Source organism: Plodia interpunctella, chromosome 3, assembly GCF_027563975.2.
Source record: "Plodia interpunctella isolate USDA-ARS_2022_Savannah chromosome 3, ilPloInte3.2, whole genome shotgun sequence".
Taxonomy (NCBI): Eukaryota; Metazoa; Arthropoda; class Insecta; order Lepidoptera; family Pyralidae; genus Plodia; species Plodia interpunctella.
In genome coordinates this window covers 3,361,643-3,385,034 of record NC_071296.1, presented here as the reverse complement: position 1 = coordinate 3,385,034, position 23,392 = coordinate 3,361,643, and the positions used below count along the sequence as shown (strand labels likewise).

At 34.5% G+C, this 23,392-nt stretch overlaps 1 protein-coding gene across 2 annotated transcripts in view; it reads right to left on the bottom strand.

Moving 5' to 3' along the window:
- The window catches only part of LOC128683908 (uncharacterized protein), a 72,489-nt gene extending 51,037 nt beyond the window's left edge, over nt 1-21,452 (bottom strand). For both annotated transcript variants that reach the window (XM_053769990.2, XM_053769992.2), the window contains exon 1: nt 21,230-21,452. The gene's annotated coding sequence lies outside the window, so the exon portion shown is untranslated. The remainder of the gene's footprint in view (nt 1-21,229) is intronic.
- Between the last annotated feature and the right edge of the window lie 1,940 nt (nt 21,453-23,392).

Sequence of the window (23,392 nt, the reverse complement as noted above, 5' to 3'; positions counted from 1 at the left end):
AACTGAGAAATAAAATTTAAAACTCGACGTGAATGTCTAATTATTAAATAAATGCTTTAACTCTAACATTCCAAGCAAAAAATATCCTCAATATTTACCATCAAAACATAGAATTCCATTTATAGTATACAGGACTGGGAATGGCTTTTTACGAGCATAAAGAACGGTGCAGTTGACGATACAACGGGAATACCTGTCGTGCATTTTCATGGTTGCTAGTTGACATTTAAAATGTTCAATTATTCTTGAAATAAATGTCAACAAAGATAGTTACAAATTTTATATTTTAAGTTACACATTAACGCCATGCATTAGATAACAATCGTGCTACATGTTGAGATTAGATTGATTTGCACCAGTCAGTTTTGACGTTAACTTTAATATACCGTCGCGTTTACTTTGTGTTTTCTGCGCAGATCAAAGTTGACTGGTGGAATGCACCTTTAAATATTCTTTTATTATTTCCTTTTTACTATACTCTATGCTCAACCTTGACGTTGGCAAAATCATCGTTTTAAGCGAACGATGGAGCCATAACACAAGATACCTATTGAGATTTTTGATAAAGACGAGTATTATTGCCAGACACAATTGGCAATTATACGCGTATGTAAATAATGTATAAGGTTATACAGTTTAATTTACTCAATAAATCGCATAAAATGTTTATTTTAAAATGAATACAATAAAATAAACTGCAATAAATACATACCTATATTCGAATTTCCGATCGCGTTCGAGCAAATTCAATTATAGTTCATTTGTCCAATAAATTGTGTGCTACAATCATCATTTAATTTCTTTTTTCGTGTTATGGCTTAACTACCTACAATATATCTGTTGTACGTATGTACGTATGTAATGTATGTATGTTTAGTAAGTACGTCGTACAACATACCTACTAATTCCATGGTCGTACGTCAAACGTTTAAATACGTCCTAGGATGCGTCAAACTGTACAGAGCTAATTTTAATGTAATTTTTTCTATCATGTAAAACAATCACATTTTTTTTTTCTATGTCTATGGTCCAATGGCTGTCTGGGGCTTAGATACCTTTAAAAGAAATAAATAAATAAATATATTATGACAAATTACACAGATTAAGCTAGCCCCAAAGTAAGTTCTAGACTTGTGTTATGGGATACTAATTTTACGATACTATATTTTATAACAAATACATATATAGATAAACATCCAAGACCCGGGCCAATCAGAAAAAGATCATTTTCCATCAAGACCCGACCGAGGATCGAACCCGGGACCTCTCGGTTCAGAGGCAAGCACTTTACCACTTACACCTATGCCTTTCCATATGGATAAATTAAACTAAAAAAAGTCTATGGTCGAAAACAATCTTTAACTACAAGAGCCTACGTAGCAAATAAACACGATGCTCGGGCAAAACGACCACTTAACCTGAATGTAGGGAAGTTGTTACTTTAATATGAAATGTGGTAGTTGACAACCGCACCTTCCGGCTCTCAGACCGCCCGCCGATTTTCCTACACCCACTGTTCAAACTACATAAAATGTACACCCGTAACTACACTTAGATCTTTGTTATACTCAACTTTTATATACTTGATGTATTTACTGACCCTGACCACGTAATTTAAACTACATTACATAGTTTAAACATACGCTACCAATTGCATAACGTCAGAAGCAACTTTTGCTATTGTTTGTGTTAGTGTTGATCACAAAAATGAAATATTCTTGGATTAAATATTACATGAACATGGAGGAAATCTAGATAAACAATTAAAAATCCCAATAATTAATTAAAGAATGATTATGAATTATTCAGAAATTAGATATATTCTAATAATTTAGAATATTTAAATAACATTATCACATTTACAAGGATTTCAAAAGGTCCACTGTTAAGAAAAAATGACGAAAGAACCCAATTTAAACACTATTCGTTCCTATCATGCCATATTAACCTTACCAAAATCATTGCAAAATCACCCCTATTACCATTTCACAGTGCTCCGCGAATCGTAACTTGATGTGCTGTTGACTGTACCATGATTATTTTTATTTTATTTTTTTACTATATAAATAGGAAAAAAACACGAAATATTTCTCTCTAAAATGGTTATTTTATACCTCCCGCATTTAACAACCCGCTGCACAGTCTATACAGCTCAGTATATCCTAGTTTTCCGGCCCTCACTTCACTCCACGCTGAATTTTGTATAAAATGGCGCGGTTCTCCCAAAGCGTTGCAGTAAAAACCCTAATATTGCAATTATAATGAAAGCCCGCTGAATACTCTTTTTACTTTAAGATAAAATAAATAGTTATTCCTCTCTTTATATTTTTATATTTATGTAGATGAAATTAGTAATTTATTAGATAAGAACTTTAAGAACTTTTTCTAATAAAATATTCCTATATACTTTACATGATATAATAAATTGCATTTATTATTCACCTTAAATGTATAATTTCCATTACTTTTAATATCTTATTTTGATATCAGTTAAGTATCCAATTGGCATTAAGCGAATGCACAATTAGAAGTATCCCCAACGTTGATTAACTGATACCTACCTAATTACTGTACCGGGGCCGGCCAGGCGGCCCGGTGGGGCGAGACAGCGTCGTTCCGGGACCTAATTACCTATCCGGCTTTGTCCCAGTTTACAGGCAAATCCCAAAGTTTCGTCGGGGAATTCATTTGTTTAACCGTGTTTAACAGCAGACAGATATGAATACCGAATAACCGAGACGCATATACTATACGTATATATTCGGCCTAATCATTGTACTTCTTCATAATTTTATTTATAATGCGTTAGCGCTTGGTCAATGTTTAATATTAAGTTGCAATCGAATTTTATTCTGTAATATTCGAGTAACTGTCAGATTTTCCTGCGAAAGTAAACACTTTTCAATGGCAAGAGTATCCAACCCCAATATTTACAGAAAATTGAGTGTGTATTTATACTGCAGAATATTGGCAGGAAAGGTGTAAGTTACCTACACAAACACACTTTGCATTCGTTTTCCTTTCGTCCAGAATTCGTATCAAAAAAAGGATCATACTCGTATCTTCCAATGTATGTCGTGCGAGATGTCTTTGACACATAATAACCTTGGCAACTAATCATCAATTGCATTGCCAAGGAAGATTGACGACAGACAGGAATTCGGTCATAAAATCAGAGCTGACTCTTCCGGCTGTTTGTAAAATCATAGCAAAATTTTAAGGTTCATTTTTACGTGGCTTTAACAGCCCCGAATAAATCCTAAAATAAGAGAGATTCTTTCTAGTCAGACTTTTATTGAGTCCAGTATCGGTGTCCGGCACGCCAGAGTTAACTCCATGGTACGGTAATTACTTTACTGTGACACCGGCCCGGACAATTAGCTATCGTTTGGTTGTGTCCGGTGGAAATACTGCTAAGTACTAGGGCGCTTTCCATTTTACGCCAACGAATAGTTTTATTTTTAGTGGATTTTGTTTAAAAGAAATTTTAAATAATTTATTCCCCTGGCTCAGTGACCTCAATACTAAAAATTGTGTTACTTATTCATAATTTATTTTATGTGTTTGGAAGAAAATCGGCTAAACAGATACCTAATAGCAAAAAAAATACAAATATTCAGTTATACTCGTGTAATTAATTTTAAATAATTTTAATGAATTATTTAAACAAATAGTTGAACTGATATTATATCCAGCCTGATATTTTATACTACTTCCTATCTATGTCATGATAATTGTGATTTTTTTTTATTCATGCGTCCTTCTTCCCGTCGAAACGGAACATTTAATTAATACAATTTATGTGTGAGATAGTTGAAAGAATATAAAATAAAGACATAAGCTATTTTTTTCGCGGGCGGAGCCGCGAACCACGGCTAGTATAAACATAACTTTACTAGACAAACTGAATATAGGAGCTTATTTATTATCAAAGTGACCAGGCGATACGGCCGTGGTAAATTACGTTATAGTGACATTGGATCGGCAATTAGCTTGGACTTTGTGCCTAGTGGAAATGCTGCCACAATGGGATACCAATTTTGATTATTATATTTATTATCTACTAGCTTTACACGCGGCTTCGCCCGCGTTTACTACGTGCGTCGGCTCATAACTTGTCATTGTCAAAATCTCGGGTTCTAAGTAACGTATCGCGATGTAACTTATGCAAAAGATTTTAAGTTAGACCATCCGCTATACAACTGTGAAAACTGCATCCAATCCTATTGAGTAGATTTTACGTGAAGCGCGAACAAACATATAGACAGACATAAAAATTCTAAAAATAAATGTTTTGGCTCTCGGTTTTATTTATTTACTTAGATAGTAAAACGAAATAACAAAGAACAAGAGCCGCTCCAGTAGTGTAGTGAATGAAAATTACCTTTTTAGTATCCATCTATGAAAAACTTGCATCCAATTACGGAAATTAACACAAATAACGAATTCGTGACAACACAGAATTGAAGGGTGGTTCGCAGAGCGTTTCAACAGCTGCGGCTGCTCGGTTATTACAATCCGTAAATTTTCTTGAGGAAGGAATCATTCATTCATAAAATTGACATTACTACAGTACATAGTAAATAATGTAAAGTCATATAGTAAAACTCATTCTTGTCTTTGTTAAAATTTGAAAACTTGTAATGACAGCGCGACCTCAGCAGTCGAAACGCTCTGCGAACCACCCTGAAGTTTATTCTTGAGTATATTATGATATATGTAGTTTAACGAAGATTAAAGTAGCGACGTAGTAATATCAGTGGTACGGTCGGATAAACACCCACTTTCCAGCTAGTGCACTCCAACATTTATATCCATTTGCAAAGCTAACAGAGAGATAATATTGTTTCAGTGCGGCCAGAGCCAGCTGAAACAAAAATACTGGAATTACTAACATTATTATGGAAATACCCAGTCGTAGGACATTTTAGTACATAGTAAAGTAAATTACTATGTACTAAAATGTCTTACGATACGTGCACATATCTTTACTAGCGACCCGACTCAAGTTCGCTCGGGTGAAATCAAAATAAATTATACACCTATAATTATAACCTTTCTTAGGACTCTAGCTATTGGCAAAAATCCGTCTGGGAGTTTTTTATTTTATTACATTTTATTTGAGACAGACTGACGCGGCAGAGGACTATGTTTTGTAATATGTAGTGAAGTAGAACCCTCTTTGGTTGTGAATTAGAACTATTTTTAAACATGGTAGATGGCGCTCTCAGTCTGGAAATATAATTTCAATAAGTTTAGAGCGTTTATTATATAAGTCTTATCTGAAAATCGTAACGGTGTATTAGGAACACCAGGACCGGAGATCATACATGAAAAGAGTGATGTGTTGTATACACAGGAGTGACATTTGTCAGGATCATGGCAAGTGGAAAACCGTACTGCCTACCTGTAGGCTTGATAATATATAAATATATATAAGTAGCATATATAGCTATACATGTAATAAATGAGGCACATATATATTACAACATATTATTACAATTTGGTTTGCTGCAAATCAGATTTAGTAAAATATCGTCATCTTTTGTTTCTCTCATTATTTTGCACCAGGTTGTAGCCCTCAGGGAAATCCAGTGCAGTAGATTTATAACTTCAAGTTTTGTAGGTTCAAAGTTGAACTTTTCCAAACCAAATTACCTAGAACAATATTTTTCCATCTCTAGGTGCGGTTTGTGGATTTATTCTATCCTCTGGAGTTTCTTAAAATAGTTGTTTTAAAACAAAAATAAAAGTTTGAATTGTAGTAGTTAATGGAAATATAGAATGTATACGATCTCGAAAATGGTAGGAGTGAGTTTTTGAATTTTATGTATTTATTTATTATTTTTTTTATTATACTTTTTAGCACAAATCACACAGATTGAGCTAGCCCCAAAGTAAGTTCGAGACTTGTGTTATGGGATACTAACTCAACGATACTATATTTTATAACAAATACATATATAGATAAACATCCAAGACCCAGGCCAATTAGAAAAAAATCATTTTCCATCATGGCCCGACCGTGGATCGAAACGGGACCTCTCGGTTCAGAGGCAAGCACTTTACCAGTGCGTCATCGAGGTCGTCAATATGCTTTAATGCTAATCAAAATGCATGCTAATCAAATAATGGGCATTTATTTTCTTGTGTGTTGCCACATATATCCAAACCAGTATAAACGCGAAATCGCGACTCCAAATATAGGTAAGAGAATTTCCGTGTAGTGTTTCTATAAAATACTGTAGAACGTAAACATTTCAAAGAAGTGATATTTTATTTTCATTCACAAACGCAGGACAGCCCCCAATCCCAAACGACACAAACGTAGCAACGTCAACAGTTGTTATTTATCATTCGATTTCTACACAACAACCCTTTGACCTAAATACCGTTCACTAAACGCAACCCTCCGACCCGCCCCAATAAAATCCAATGGCGATCCCCCAATTAACTCTACCTTAATCAATCCCCTTTGTTTATCACTGTATGAATTTCATTTGTTTTTTTCTAAATCCCTAAACTATATTCTATAAACTAGTAGTTTCCTTTTCATGGCCTATCGTTTTCTGTCCCTATTTTAGCATTATTTTCGAATTGTTAACACTAGTGTCAGATTTTATTCAAGTCGCCTAAAAGCATCTGACCTGAGTTCGAACTACCTATCGCATCTAGTGGCAAGTCAACTAGTGTGTAGGTTTCTTCACGATGTTTTCCTTCATCATAAGTAAGTGGTGGTCTATGAAAACACACGAATCAGATTAGTATATGCGGCATGAGTAGGCAGCTTAATAGGTACTTAATTATCTCTTTACACATGGATTTTAGCTTCATATGCTGTGTAGGTGACTTGAACAGGAATACTCAACATATTCGTTTTATTTATTCGCCAACCAAGTGTTACAATCATCTTAAAGTATAATAATTGCAATTAGTGCTTATAACTTAGACACCTTTTACAGTTGCGAATCTTTCGTTCTTGCTATTCTTGGCAACTAAGAGGATAAAGCCGTGATGTTGTGATCTGAGAAGCACGAGAAACTAATCAAAATGAAAGTCTAATCTTTCTGAGAAATTCTGTTTGAGCTTCTTAGTCAAATGTTATGAATTAATTTATAAATCCCCTTTTCTCGAAGAAATCACAGAACTAATTTCAACTTCCAACAAACTTATTATGAGAAGTTTATTCTGTTTGTTGTTGACAAGTTCGCATTGTATATGGTATTTTTTAGGATTTTGTCTCTGGCAAAAATCATAAAGGTATGTCTGCTAAACGGAACCCTTATCGTATACTTCGTTGTCCGTCTGTCTGTCTACCGTCATCAGTCAAGATCCTTTTTCTTAATGGGATAGAAGTATCGAGTTAAAATTTATATGAAAGTAGCTTTTGCCCGCAGCTCCGCTTGTGGTAATATATGTATGACGTCGAACCATTAAATAAATGTATTCTAAATTTTATCAAAATTATCCTAGCGGTTTAGTCGTGAAAGTGTAACAGACAGACTTTCGGTCGACTATCTAAGATAAAACCATTTATGTCGCATATTTTACGATTTCAAAAGGGATTCAAAATAAGGTCCTTCCCGTTGATCTATAACCATGAAATTTGTATTATAACAAGTCATCGACAATCCACGCTTTCCTAATATTTAGCCAACATGGCTGCCGTCACTCCGAAATTAATTCAATTGGCAGTTGGCGGAGAGTGGCGGATCGTTAATTGTCCAAGTTTCCGGTTCCATGCACGGCCGGACTGCCGTCCGGAGAATGTCACCGTAGTAATTGTTCAATGGATGTAAACTTTGTATAGGACGTCGTTATTGTAGTGCTCTTGCGGTAATTGGATTGTTAGGGGTTAATTTTGTCCGAGTCGTAACGTTTCCGGTTGTGCTGAGGTAATATATTTTGTTGTGATAATTGACATATCATATTAATATTGTCTTAGGTGTGAACGTAAGCTTATTAGTTTTAAATAAAGTGGTTTATCACACTATTTCGGGTAATAACATGAGGTAATAAGTTTTATTATTTGAATACGGAATTCCAGATCCTGGAATATCAGTGAAGGGAATCCAACTAATTTCGTTAAAGAATAAATTATATATTTAAAAAATCGAACGCACTCAACATTTGTTAGATACTTGGTGAATCTAAACAATGTTTAGTGCAGTTCGATCAGGTTTCAAAAGTAAAATGAAACTTCGTTTTACATTCCGCCAAAATGAGCTGACGAAAATGAGTAAACAAGTTCCGGACACGGTAATTTTGTTTTAAATTTTTAACTCCCCTCCTTAGCATGCAGCGAACGCGTTGGATGTAATAAAAGCGTGTTCCAACTCCCCGTATTTCGGGAGCTCAAAATTAAGTCCGGTCCTCACCACTGCAATCCCGTTCCGACAAATAAAAAGTTTGAATACACGTTCGTAATTTTTAAATGAATTGGTTCACTCTGCTTCACCGTACATTCGACAGCATATTATTATAAAATGACTCAACATCATTGCAAATAAACCCTTATTACTATGGCAGGTTCGTGCAGACTAACTTGGCATGCAGTAGACTGAACAGTTCCGTGACGACCGCATTTTCCCGCTTTTATTTGCAGTTTTATTATAATTCGTAAACAAGTCGTCTTTTGTAGATGTGGTATTTGATGAAGAAACGTTATTTTCTTCATCCATGTATAACCTAAAAAGCTATCAAATATAAAATAAGCCTTTCCATCCAAAAACATATTGTCAACAAGTGGACAATTTGCAAAAATACCTACATTTATTTTCACAATGTCTTTACGACCCAGAGCATCGCAATTGGGCCCGCGAATAAAACTACTTTTGTAGGAACAAAAGGCGAAAATATTGAAGTCGTTAGCGAAAGGGCAGGCGCCTGGGCCATTTTGAAACTATTCTTGTTAGCCGTTTTACAATTTTTGGCAGCTCTCTTTGTATTCAGATTTAATTATTTTGAAGAAAACCTCGCTATTCTTATGGAATTTATAGACAAGACGTTGAAGAGAATTGGCAAGTATAAAGTTGGTTGGAAAAATATTCTTCACTATTTGCTAAACTAAACTAAAACCAAATTCAGTTCTATTTTTAAAATTTACTTCCCGACCGAAGGTACCTATCTTAATAGTAAGTTATACTTATCTGAATAGTAAGAAATAGGTACATCTACATATATATTTCTTACTATTTAGATTCAACATTCCGAATAAAAGAAATTAAAAACATATTATTAAGCAGGTTTTTAATGCAAAAGTATGTGACTAATATAATTAGTATTAATTAAAAACTCATCAAAATCTCCATCAAAATTACATTTTACGACAATATATCACGCCGCGTCGCGTTGCATTGCAAGCGTTGACAAACTCTTTGTGCGACATCGCAGTAAGCCAACTATTGTGTAGGAGTCTCTGTGGACCCAACAAAGTGGCTGCAAAGCTGGCGACAAACTGGGCTGCTCACCCCTGGGACACAATACAGTTGCCATTGTTATTGTTTCTGACTGTTTTGTTTTTAATTCTCAAAAAACTACGAGTAATTTATGTAAATTTTAACACTGGCTGGTTCTACTAGCAGTAGTTTTTCCTAATATCAGTAGTCTTATAAGTTCTTATATTTAGAATACTTCTATTTAAATTATGATTACAAAATATGACATCATAACTTGCAACTGATGCTAAAAATCACAAGATAAAAACATGTTAAACTTTCCAATTTTTATAAATACGATGTGTAAATTGAAACTATACTATAAACTTTAAATTGAACTAAGATTTTACACGATTCGGGGGTTGTGAAAAATGTAGCCATTCCACTTTCAAACTGTCCGGCGCACACGATAGCGAACGCTGAATTTTTTAAAACCATTTACTGATGCTAAATAACTGAGAGTTTTCGCGCGCTTGCGGTATTTATTTGTTAACTCGAAGCAACTCAATGCTTTTTTTATAAACATACGTGTTTTAGTAAATGAAAAAGGGAATCGGCTTTACGACATGTACATGACATTACAAATATATTTTATATAAATATTAACTTCAAACCATCTTCAAAATGTTCCCTCTACATTAAAAAATGTATATGGTATAGCTAAACCTAAGAGCGAATCAGAGCATTCTTTATAACAGGTAAGAGTTACTTCTTGTGCCATAGTTTTGTTTTACTTCAGGGCGCGGAACAATAAAACTTTTTGGTATAAAAACAATACGTCATCACAAGATTTTACAGCGAATGGCACGTACGTTTTATGGAGTTTTATTCTCGTTATGGCGGCCAACACTCCGCCTGTCATTTTATTGACGCTGCGCGACTGTGGCAACTTTGTCCCCAGAGGGGATAATAAATCTTTTGTGGGTCCTCTAGTCGATAATCCAAACTTTATACAGCTGCAACAGTTTTCCGTGACAAAACTGTAACTTTAGTACGACTTCATTCTATCAAGTTCAGATTCCAAACCAGAAAATAGTATTTAGGGCAGTGTTTTATTACCAAATGCAAGATGCGACTACAGAAATCCTGTTTATTTTTAATATAGGATTTATGAGATTAGTTTGAAGTCACTTTTGGCTTAAATATTTACCGAGTGGGTGAACGATATAATTATAGCGCTCACCCACTTGGCTAATATTTTCCAACACAATTCAGCGTCGCAAAAGATACAAGATTTTATCATCAATAAAAATTGTAATGAAAAACATATTTTAAAATTTTATATTTTCTTAATACCTACCTAGAATTCTGCGTCACAAATATGCTGTGAGCATAGACAGTTTTACGCTCAGTATTTTGCCAGATAAATCCAAAAGAGTCCGGCGCAAAATCAACTTATAGATCCGATCGCACTAGGATTTGAAAAGGAGAACATTTTGAGAAGCTCGGAGCAGATTTAATTGTTTGACCTTATCACTGGCTTATTTGACAAAACAATCAACTAAGCCAGCGGCGATGCGCCACACCATTGATTAAATAAACAAAAGAGATTACAGTAAAGTTTATACCCCCCATTTTGTTCACATATTATTTACCTTACTTGTGCAAACTTTACCTATTTTTTGAAATTTCTATGCTCATTTCGCATGTGTTCAGTTAAAGTATATCTTAATATCCAGTAGATCAATGTATCTGTCTGACCACTATATAGGGATGCCGAAGAATGTACGGAGTGGAGGAGAAAAAGTACCTACCGGGAAAACGCTCCTAACGGCAAAAATTCCTACCAAAAACAATTACTGGGGCATAGCTTAAACCTATATAGTTTGACAAAAAAACTTAAAACTAATTTAGAAAAGATTTTTAGCAAAGTTTACATCAACTTTTCCATTATGTAAAATAGCTGTCAATCGAATTCCTATTCCCACAATATTCCACGTATTTGCTCTCCAAGAAATGAAGCGGTTTTTTCGCGAAACCAATTTGCATGAGCCGGCGGCGTCCTAGGTGAGCGACAAATATAACAAGCAACGCGACGCGGCGGGATATATCGGTATCATTATATACCGATGATAATATTGTCACCGTAATCACTCAACACGCATGGTGTTGCTTAACTAGGACGAGCCGGGGAGGTTTGGATCTGAGCAACTGTCAAACTTTATGAAATATACGTTTTAATGTGAATAATTCATGTGCCTAATATTTCGAATCGTTTCGTTCTATTTCGATGTAAATTATTGTTGATCTTCAATTTATTTCGATTAAACTGAATTTAAATTTGAATTCGCATTTTTAATATACATATGCTGATACATATTTTTAATATATTTTTTATATAAAATTCTCATTTAATCTCACTCAACTACGTTTCGTTGAATATTTTGCATCGAATGTTTAAAAATATTATTCCTATTTGATATGAATTTCAATATGAAGATATTGACAAATATTACATCAATGAGCGTTTCCATTACAGGTTAAGAACTTCATAGGAAATATTTTTTTTTAATATAATACTCATCATTTAGCTACTGATTTAGTTCGTAAAGTATTATAATATTACGCAATATATTATAATATTGAGAAACTTCGGATGTGTCCAGATCCTGCTTGCACTGTTTTTTTTTAATTTTACTACCTTTATAGCTCAACCACATTCAAACCATTTTGTATTTTTATATTTCTTTTCACTCATGAATTATACTCATTAACTGATAAATTATTTCAATTAATTAATTAAAAACGAAGATAATATATTGCCCAATTCAAACCGAAAACGAAAAATAGTATAAGAAAATTATTAGACGTAATAATAATATTAGACGACAATTGCAATGGTTAACATATAAATTACATATTTACATAAATTTCCGAGATGCCCGTTAGTTTGTCCGTAGCTGGAAATATAGTTTCCCGTAGATATCCTCCGGAGCACTAAATTGATCAATAAATCATTTGTTACCATTGTTACGTGACAAATAACGGTAATAATATAATGGCAAAACGGGATAATATCTCTATTTCTAACAGTCCCAAGATGATTATTACATTTAACACAATTTTTCCATTTTCCGTCAACCCCAAGCTTTGACCCTAAAAAAATACACTTCGCTATTTCCAGAATGTTTTTCTCAAGTAACTCAATATAATAAGGTACTGTGTACAATCCTTTCATAAGCTTATTATATAATAATATATGCTTTTTATTTTATTTTTTCATTTTATCTTCAAGTGCCACTGCTGGACAGAAGCCTCAATATTTTTCATTCTATACGATCCAGTGTACATTCAAAAATGAATGATATTGAATAGTTTTCATTTGTCAACTTGTAAAGACCGTACGAAGTATAGGAGAAAAAGTTGTAAGGCTGGTTCTGGGCTTCGACGCTCTATAGATCGACGACCTCGGTGGCGCAGTGGTAAGGTTCTTGCCACTGAACCGAGAGGTCCCGGGTTCGATCCCCGGTCGGGTCATGATGGAAAATGATCTTTTTCTGATTGGCCCGGGTCTTGGATGTTTATTTATATATGTATTTATTATAAAATATAGTATCGTTGAGTTAGTATCCCATAACACAAGTCTCGAACTTACTTTGGGACTAGCTCAATCTGTGTGATTTGTCCCAATATATTTATTTATTATTTATTTATAGATGAAAAAGAAACCTGGAATATAAGGTGTGTTTACACAAGCCACTACTCGCTTTCGGTGTGAAATGGAGAAGGTTATTCCCACTTTACTGAATGATAACGATCGTCACATTTTATATTTTAGTTATTGAACAGATATAAAATAACCTATGCTTCTTTATCGCATCGTTTCTCGGGTACAAGCCGTCGTGACACAAACAAGACAAACTGCTTTATCGGCTAAAAGCGAGCTAGCAACCTGTCATTTTCCTTAACTATTCTAAAACCTTATAACAAGAACTTATGTTAAGATGAAATATTATGGGTCTGAATTTGAACCACTTAATTTTCTGAGAGAATACGAAACTTAAATACGCTGTTTCCTTCAAAATTGTACTTGGCGTGCCGACGATAGATTGACAATGGTGACTAGTCCAATCATGTTTACTCGCTACGCTCATTTACATACATAGGGAACAAATACTACTAAAGAATCTGTCTATGACGCTTCTGCCTAGTTCTGGCAGGTGTCATGTCGTTGTGAATAACATGCGCGACAATGAAAGTGAAGGATGTATTAGAGCAAACGTGCAAAATAGAGAAGAAAATGTAGTAAAGTGGCTTCTGGGCTCTCTCGCGTTTTGGAAGATACCGGGAATGCGCTCAAATGAAAGAGAGTTATTAATTTACATAGCAATAATAATTAATATTATTGTTATGTAAATTTTTAATGAAATGTACTTTTACTAATACTAGTTAATGTACTTTACTTTTAACTAGCGACGGATTTGATGTGGTGGTCATAATATCGCGTCTTTTTCAATTACGGTGTAGACAGAACCATGGGTTACGAGGAGACTGAGGGGAAAAAAGGAAAATAAAAATTGATCACAATACAAATACAATGCAAAAAGACGGACTTATCGCTAAATATGAAGATTAAACGTGCAGTAGTGTAGTCTTCTTAAAATTCAACACTTCTATTCTCACGCAGAAGTTAGCTAATAAATAAAACGGCTTCACGACCCGACAGAGCCCGAGATAGGAAGCCATTCCAGACTTAATTTACTTTCTCCTACAAATGTCTATTTAAATTCTTTTTAAGTCTTTGAGCGCGTTTATCTAACTCCGCTTTGGTCTTGTTTATGTCTAAAAAAAAAGCTACTACATTTGGTTAGTAGCCTCTTTTTAGTAGGGTTTGCTAAAAATTACCTGACTGTAAATGGTCAATCTTCAGTACCAACAGTTGCCTCAAAGCAGACTCAAATCTTTTGCATTTTTTTTGTGTAATTGAATGATCTCTTTTAGTATATTATTAATTACTTTATAGTTGACTTAACCAATACATCCACATTATAAAATAGTATGAAACTTTATGATATCACACGAAAGAAGATATTTCCATGCCTCACTGTGGTTCCCCGTGCCCTTGTTTTCATATTAACATACATAGTTTATGATATCGTAACATCCCCTTCATCCCCTTGGTGTTTTCCCTACCGTGTTTGTGATATTAAGGGTCACAGGTGTGAAAGAGATAGAAAATAAAGGTAGGAAATGTAATGAAACACCGCATGTTAATAACACTGTTTGAGTGTTCATTTCCTACACTTATTTAATAATAACTGAATAAACTTGTGCTCATTTATGTTATTGCTATTTTCCCATTTTAACTGAAGTCGGCTCTCCTAATCTATCGTCTATAGATTTCAGCTTCGTTCTTATTTTCTTCCAGTTCAATGGCACGATAAAAGATAAAAAGAAAAGTTAAAACTTGCCCATCGCTAAAATAAATCCATTGAAATACATAAAACATTCAATTTAGTGAACTACCTAAATTCTAAGTTTTAATTGAAAACAAGCTATAAAGACGCGTTGGGCTGCAAACCTTCGGATTAGAAGTTATTTTTGAAAGTATGCACTTTTGCTCAGTCTCTGCGCAATAGTTTGTACTCGAAATAAACGCGTATTTTCTTCAGTGGAAATAATTTCCATAAGTATGTTACACCAAAATAGAGGATCTTATATAAAACCGAAACAAGCTCTAAGTATAACTTGTAGTTGAACACAATCGCGGAGTTTGTCAATTTACATACAAACCATAGGACGTAGATTGTTGTGTAGATGGGTAATCTCCGGAACTACTGAACCGATTTTCAGAATTGTTTCATCAATAAGATGCTACATTATTCCTAAGTGATAAAGAGTACTTCTTATACCTAAAACATACTGGAAACCCCATAACTAGATTACATTTACTATAAATAATAAAATTATTTATTAGGGATTACTTCATTTAGTCTACAAAACAACATTACCTAACCAATTATTTTGTCGATATATAAAACTAGATATAGTGCAAATTACAATTTTAGCATCAAAATAAAAATCTCTTCATACAAGTTTAAACAAACGGCTGGAATTATTTTCGCTTACATCCTGTCATGCAGTGAAAATATATTTGAATAAAGAATACAATGTCACTTTATTTTTTTAAGGTTGCCAGTGCAACATCGATCCTGGACAAACACAAAAATAAAAATATAATTAGGAAACCGAGTGTATTGTTTATTATAGCCGATGTCTAATAATATTTACAAGACGGAATAGAAATTTATACTTCCCTTTGAAATGACAGTTCATCGTTGCCTCTACAACGGAAGACGGCACTTGACTGACTCTCCTTTGAAATACCAGGATCAAAGCTGTCCAACAGGTATTAATAACAACATAAATAATTAATTGTAAGTACATATTTTTCGTTACTTAATACTACTTAGATTAAAGTAAGTTTTTAATTGTGGGAGAGATTTGTTTGCGCCCGACTTTTTGGGAACATTCTGGGAATAAAGCCTCTTATTATTGTAAGCTAATTATTTCTAAAATACAAGGGAAACGTACTAACACTACAATTTACTATTGAAAAAAAAATATAAATAAGATGGATAAACTGGAGAAGATGGAGAGATCTCGTTAGGCATAATCTGTGACATGTGAAATGAACAATTTACGGAGGATTAACTTTTTGAATGAATAAAATAAGCATAATTGCTGGCTTACTATAAAACATGAAACCGTCCCGGCTTCGCTTGGGTAAATCTAGAATAAATTATACAACATAACCTTCCTCAGGAATCACACTATCTATTGCTGAAAACCGTACAAAAATCCGTCTAGAAGTTTTTGAGTTTATCGCGTTCATACAGACAAACGCGCCTTCTTTTTATAATACGTAAGGTTTTTTTAAATTCCTAATCATGAAATAGATCATTGCTAACTTTTTTTTAAAGTAAAATTGTATACAAATAATAATATATACCATAAAATTCCATCGACCATAAAAGCCTCTTCTATACCCCACATCCCCCTCTCTTTAATTAATCAAAGAAACACGCGACATTGTAAATGGCATATTCCTCGTTTAATCATGACATTATGGCTGCAATCTCGTGAGATGTCAATAAAAGAATATAACTTGATTAAGGCATCTCAAACACTCGGCTCCTCCAGAGATTGCTGGTTTTTGATGCGCGTTTCAATATTAAAACTGAATTACAGAAGTTGACTCTTGTTGACTTAAGTGAATATTCACTTTTACATAAAGCGGAGATTTATGCCCGAAGGGAAATCAAATATTTGTGCATTTGGTTATGAGTAATAAGTACAGTTAAAGAGTTACCCCCTTAACATTAAGGCGAAATATATATGCCACTAGCATCCCACCAGCTATTGGCACGTATTGTATCACTATAAACACATGCAAGTAGCTGTCATGTCAATGGAAAGAAATTACCAATTATCAGGGTGATTTCGACCGCTGCGGCCATACTGTCGTTCATTACGATCCGTCAATTTCCTTGACCAAGGAATCGTTTCCAAAATCAATCATTCGTAAAATTGACATTACACCTGTATATAGATTAATTTAAGGTCGGGTATTAAAATTAATGAATTGGTGGTGGTGTAATGGTTAAGACGCCTGCCTGTAGATCGAAACGTCCCAGGTTCCTACTCGTTCCACATGAGTTTGTATACCAATCTGACTCATGTATAGTAAGTTTTCATCGACCACCACTTGCTCCCGGTGTAGGGAAACATCGTTGATTATTAACTTGTGTGTAAAATGGAGAAGGCAATGGCAAACCACTCTATTACTAACGCCAAGAAAGTTGTTGTGTGTATTTAATTGCACATAATGATCACAACCCTCAGCCATGAGGAATACGACTATGAAGAAGAAGTAAAATTAATCCATGTCTCTGATAAAATAAAAATAATCTATAACGACAGAGCAGTCGCGGCGGTCGGATTACACTGATACTACGAAAAATCTTTTTGTTATCTATATACAACAAAAGCAGTTAAACCATCACGTTACATTCTACATTCTTTAAATTCTTACTTAAATAAAATTAATAGTGAATATTCGCAAAGATCAGCGCAGATGGCGGCACCCATGGAACCCCCCGTTGTCAAGGTTGTGTCAATAACATTTGCCATGCTTTGCGTGATTGCCAATGTCAAAATTCTCTGTTTACCTTGCTTGGCTGCTTATTTTATTTTAGTGCTGCACTGTAGCATGATAGCATCGCATCGCTTTTGCGCAAGCGTCGAATAGTCTAGGCCTTATCGTTCTAGAGAATGGGTTTAAACAACTCTGGTTCATAAGTAAATAATAATTATGTAAAAAACCCCGAAAACTTTATACCAATATAATAAGTACGTATAAACATTCTATTAAATGAATCCTAATAAAATCCGCTCGTGCAAATTCCAGTTTTTAATATACTCCGGAACAACTCTTTTTTTCCTGTGCTCCAATCATCAATCAAGGTTCTCAAACACGAGTTCACAGGTCACCGTGATCCGGTTATCTGGCTTCAATGCGACACATAAAAGCTTTATTACTCTCTATCTGTAGTAATTTTCCTTTTTACAATTTCATTTCTGTATTGAGATTTCATTTGATGAGATTGCTTTTATAATCTCAATGTGTTAATGTTCAAAATCTAATTTCATCATTGGATTACGATTTGAATATTTTGTTTGCTAAATTTTGTTTGGATATGTAAGAAGGATTTAAAATAAGATGTCACATTTTATTCTGGACGCCACAAAGCATTACACTCCATATACAAAGAGACATCAACAGAATATAAACTAAAATTCAGACCCATAGATAAAAGAATAATTTCAGGCCAAAGATTCATATTGGGGCATACAAATTTCATTTTTTAAGGAATGTGCGTGCAAATCGGGCTCGGTTGCTAGTATGATAGAAAAACACTTTTTTTCCAAATTAATCAGGAACAGTAGCAAAATAGCAATATATTTGGACAGCCTTCTGTTTTCTGTTTCATTAATAAAGCCGGGACCACACGGGCGGGATTAGCCCCGCGTGCAGACCGTCCTTCCGGAATAAATTATCCCACGACAATTCTTTGTCCTCGTCATTTTGTTTCGTCCGAGCGATGTGCACCGCATTACAAAGTTTTAACGACTTGGAAATGCGTGTTTCTTTTTGTTTACAACCCAACCAGCCAGTACTTTTCACGTGAAAAGAGATTGTTTACAGTTGTTTCATCAAACGTAAGCAATTTTATACTTATTTCATTGCATCTAGCACAACTTTCAAAAATCCAAAACCTATAAAAAGTTCTTTTATTACCATGATTTATTTATATAAAAACGCAGTTCCCAACAAGCCAACAAGGCAGTTGCTTTTAGAGTCTAATTTGTAGACATTAAAAAGTTAAAAATTACTGTGTTAAACAATGAGTCCAAATCATATCTCAAATTGTTTTTCTTTTATTTTCCGTAAATGATTTCTTTTAACGTATTACAACCTATAATTTATATTCATTAAACTGTACCAAATTCAACCAGACAATTCCGGAAATAAAACTTCTTTCTCGAAATTGTATATTTTCACAAATTCCGCCTTAGGATTTGCCGAAGCGTGCAGAGCGTGTAAACAGGAAGTACTTGGTAAAAATCGTAAATATCTGAATTCTACCGGTGTTTCCGGCTTTAGGACGTTGGTAGCACCTCGGGGACAGCTATTTTGTCTCTTTTCTTGCCATTTCATAACTGTTAATTTATTTGGTCCCTCAGAATATTAAAAAAATGGTGACGGATGAAAGGCGACTGCATGTTGCGGAGATGCTTCGATGGATGTGTGGAGTGACAATGATGGATAAGATAAGGAACGAATATGTGAGAAGAAGTCTCAAGGTAGCACCAATCATAGGGAAATTGGAAAGTAATAGGCTTCGATAGTATGGTCACGTTATGAGAAGGGAGGAAAATATTATTGTAAGAAAGGTTATGGATTTGAAATTGAATGGGAAAAGAAATAGAGGCAGGCCGAAGAAGAGGTGGATTGAGTGCGTTAGGCAAAATATGACTAAAAAGGAAGTAACAGATCGGTTAACGTCAGACAGGGAGAAGTGGAGGAGACTGACATGCTATACCGACCCCACATAAGAGCACAAGCACAAGAAATGAAAATAGTACATAGTGAAATAAATTATAGCTAGATGGGTCGTCGATGTAAAGGAAATTGCTTGCAACAACAAATTAAGGATGACCCAGGACAGATATGGTTGGCGTAGACGAAAGGAGGCTTATAGCCTTATCCAAGAAACTGAATTATTATTTCATGAAATTTTAAGACATTCATATTATTTAATATTTTTTATATTTAATTAATCATTGTAATAAATATAATTTCTTAATTACCTCACTCTCAGTTCAGTTATTGCTGTTAGTCATAACCAGAAATCAATAAAAACACCACGAGTCAGTCAATCAGTGAGTCCCCAATGTTACATTACATGGCGGACTACGGAACGTGTCTTTTCCTCGCTTGACAATGAAACTTTTATAAAATTGTCGTCAATTAAGCTGATAATAGAATATCAGCCAAATAATATGTAATTTCCGTCATAACTGTAATTTGAGTTGTCAGAATGACAGGAAAACTTCGTAACGAAGTGCGCGCTTGGAATCTGTAATGGAGCGGAGTTGGAATTTGAATGGTGCTCAATTGAATAGCGATTGGTGGAATTCCAAATTGAGAGACGCCATTTTTAAACAATTTTGGACTAACTAGCTGCGCCCCGGGGCTTTGCTCCCGTGCAAATTTCAGGATAAAAAGTGCCCTATGTGTTATTCCAGGTTATATTCTACCCGTGTACCAAATTTCATAGTAGATTTTGCGTGAAAGAGAAAACATACAAACACACACACATGCCCACAAACTTTCGCGTTTATAATATTATTAGGATTAGGGAATACAATTTGACACTCAGCGCCGACGCAAGGAAAAAAGAGATAAATTAAGATGCTTATTCTCACATAATTTTTCCATGGTGATAAGCAGAGGTATTTCCACTTTCTTCTATGCAGATACACTATCACGCATATATTATCTTTACGGAATAGACAGAGCCAAGAGTTGCGCAATTCGGGGGCCATCTATAGCTGTATGTATGGTGCGCTTGTTGGTGAAATTGATATTAAATTATGATAGGATTCAAACAAGTAAATAATTCCATTTTATGCCAAAAAAAATTATCCCTTTCCCTTGATTGACTTGTCTCATGTCAAGTAACCACCAATAATTATCGACCATACATCCCTACTACACACATATACATTTAGTGTTGTAAATTAGCAAGTTACTTTTATAAAAACATGCTGGACGAGTTTTGGTGAACTTCAATGCCAATCTAGGCAAAGACGTCAGGATAATACTTGGGTCTATAAAATTTGCCAGCAAGGTAATGCGATGGGCAGCGAGACTTTATAACTTTTAATTATTAATTCATTTTCATTTTTTATTTATTAATTTTCCAAAAACTTTTTAAAAGTACATATTATTTACATTGACATATTAATAAAAACTAGCTGTTGTAATTTTCAACAGCGAACAACCAACGACAAAAAATAATGAAATGACGAAATTAATTCAAAACTTAATTCTAAACGCGAAACAATGTACGACTTCCAAACAAAATAATTAAGAGCGTTCTTCGTAGAAGCTCTCACGATTTTTCCACGAAACATTTCAGGCCATCAATTTGTGTTGCGACATTGTAAATGGCTCGAGTGTTTCCGAGCCCTTCGAACGTAACAACAAAAGAATACGTACTCACCGAAAAATTATCGACGGGACCCAAAAGGCGCGGCCTCCTGTGTGAAGGCGGTGGCGACGGACGCAACGCAACAGGCTGAGCGGTCCCACAAACTACTAACTATTGAAAGAGCATTTTTTCACACAAGATTTTCCCACTGAAACTATCGTTTTTTAGTCTGTAAAAGCGACGAAGTCGTGGCTGGGCGGCGTTCTCCCGCCGCGGTCGCGAGGTCTGATCTGCCGCCGCGCACCCCCGCGCGCCCACCGCCCTTACCCCCGCCCGCCCTATCCGCCGTGAAGCCTCCATTCGTTTAGTATTCGCGCCCTTTGTGACACTTGAAACCATTGTTCTCAAACGAACCTTTTCGACAGCGGCTGTGAAATGTAAATGTAATATAACCGATTGAACAATACTGTAATTAAGTTTATTAGTCACTAGTTTTTTCTTGTTGCTTTAGTATTTTTCAAGTACAGACAAACTTTGTTATTTTTAGGTACAGATCCATTTTACAGGATTCTTTTGTGTCATTTTTTGTTAGATAATTAAATTATTCAACGGCATGAAAGAATTAAAACCACTGGTACTCAAAATAAAATAATGAGAATACCTACTGTTATATCAAATTTCAACTAGCTGGTGATACTAAGGAAGTAGTTCTTTTGTCGTTAAATAATTACGACGACGAAATAATCATCGACGTGTAAATTTAACAAAGGGATTAAATCCACGAATAACGTAAATTAAGAAATAATTATCAGTGACAGCTTATACAACGAAAGATTCCTTACAGTGAATAAATGGAAAACATTGTTGCCTCACCTACATGTTCAGTGATCGTTTGCGCTCATCGATTTAAACTTGCTCAGAATCGACGATTGGTATGTAATCAATTAGATGAGAATCGAACGAGTTCCGTCAAATTTGGTAATCGATCAATTCATATGTAACAATTTCGTTTTCATCCTTTAGGGTTCCGTGCCTAGTAATGGCGTCCCTCAATTTGGAATGGTAAAAACAAGGATCACTTCGTTGTCCGTTTGTCCATTCATTTCTCTGTCAAGAATAACGCTATAAAAAAATCACTTAAGACCATTTGTTACAAATTTTGCGACATAAAAATGGTTGAATCCTTTTAAAGGTTTTGAAATAAAGGTAACGAAACATATTTAAAGTAAAATATAATAAAACTATTACTGAGCTTCATTTTAATTCGTATAGTTATGTCATCAATATACGTCTCTAACTCTAAGTTACCCGAACATTACAAAAGTTATTTATGTGCTTTCTGTACTATACTACATAACATACATAAGTAATTGAACCACGTTTTATTTCTTTATTTTCTGTTTAAAGAAATTCAAATTCAAATTCAAATTCAAATCATTTATTCAGAAATTAGACCTTCACAGGCACTTTTTCTCGTCAATCTTTAAATTTATAGTTATTTCTCACAAGCTAGAAACTACTGGCATTTCGGAACGACCACTGCTGAGAAGAAATGCCGAAAGAAACTCATTTGAACAGTGTTGGTCCCTATCATGCCAGATCGGCTTACCATTATTGTTTCTTACAAAAAAAATTTTTTTTCTTTTCTTTCTAATAATATATAAAAGTACATAATGTACATAGTCAAAAGGTATATCAAAACAGGTTATGATTGTGATCCGAGTGCTGATTATAATATATATATATATATATATATATATATATCGATGTGAAACACAATTAACTTACATGAAAATATATGAGAAACGAGATGACCAGTTCCCTCTGGCAGCACCCGTTCACGAGTTGACGCATGGGACAGCCATCGCGTAGCTCAACCATAATAGAGGGAACCTCACGACCCGGCCCACGACGCCACCACCAGATTGACCATTTGAGTGAGCATGACACACTCGATTCCCATGACTTCATAATTACAATTCTTATTCGTCGAAATAGAAGTATAATTCAGACACTTGAAGATCACAAATCACGTACATGTTTTACAAATAAAATTTAAATGCCATACGAATTATTATAACAAAATTCAAAATTGTGAATAAAATAATAAAAAACAGTAAAATAAAAATTATAAAAATTAGGAGATCATGTGTGGAGTGGCAAAGTTGTCGGGAGGATCCAAGCGTTTTTATCAGTCAAATAGGCGTTAATTGTGTAATACGCTTTATCCATTAA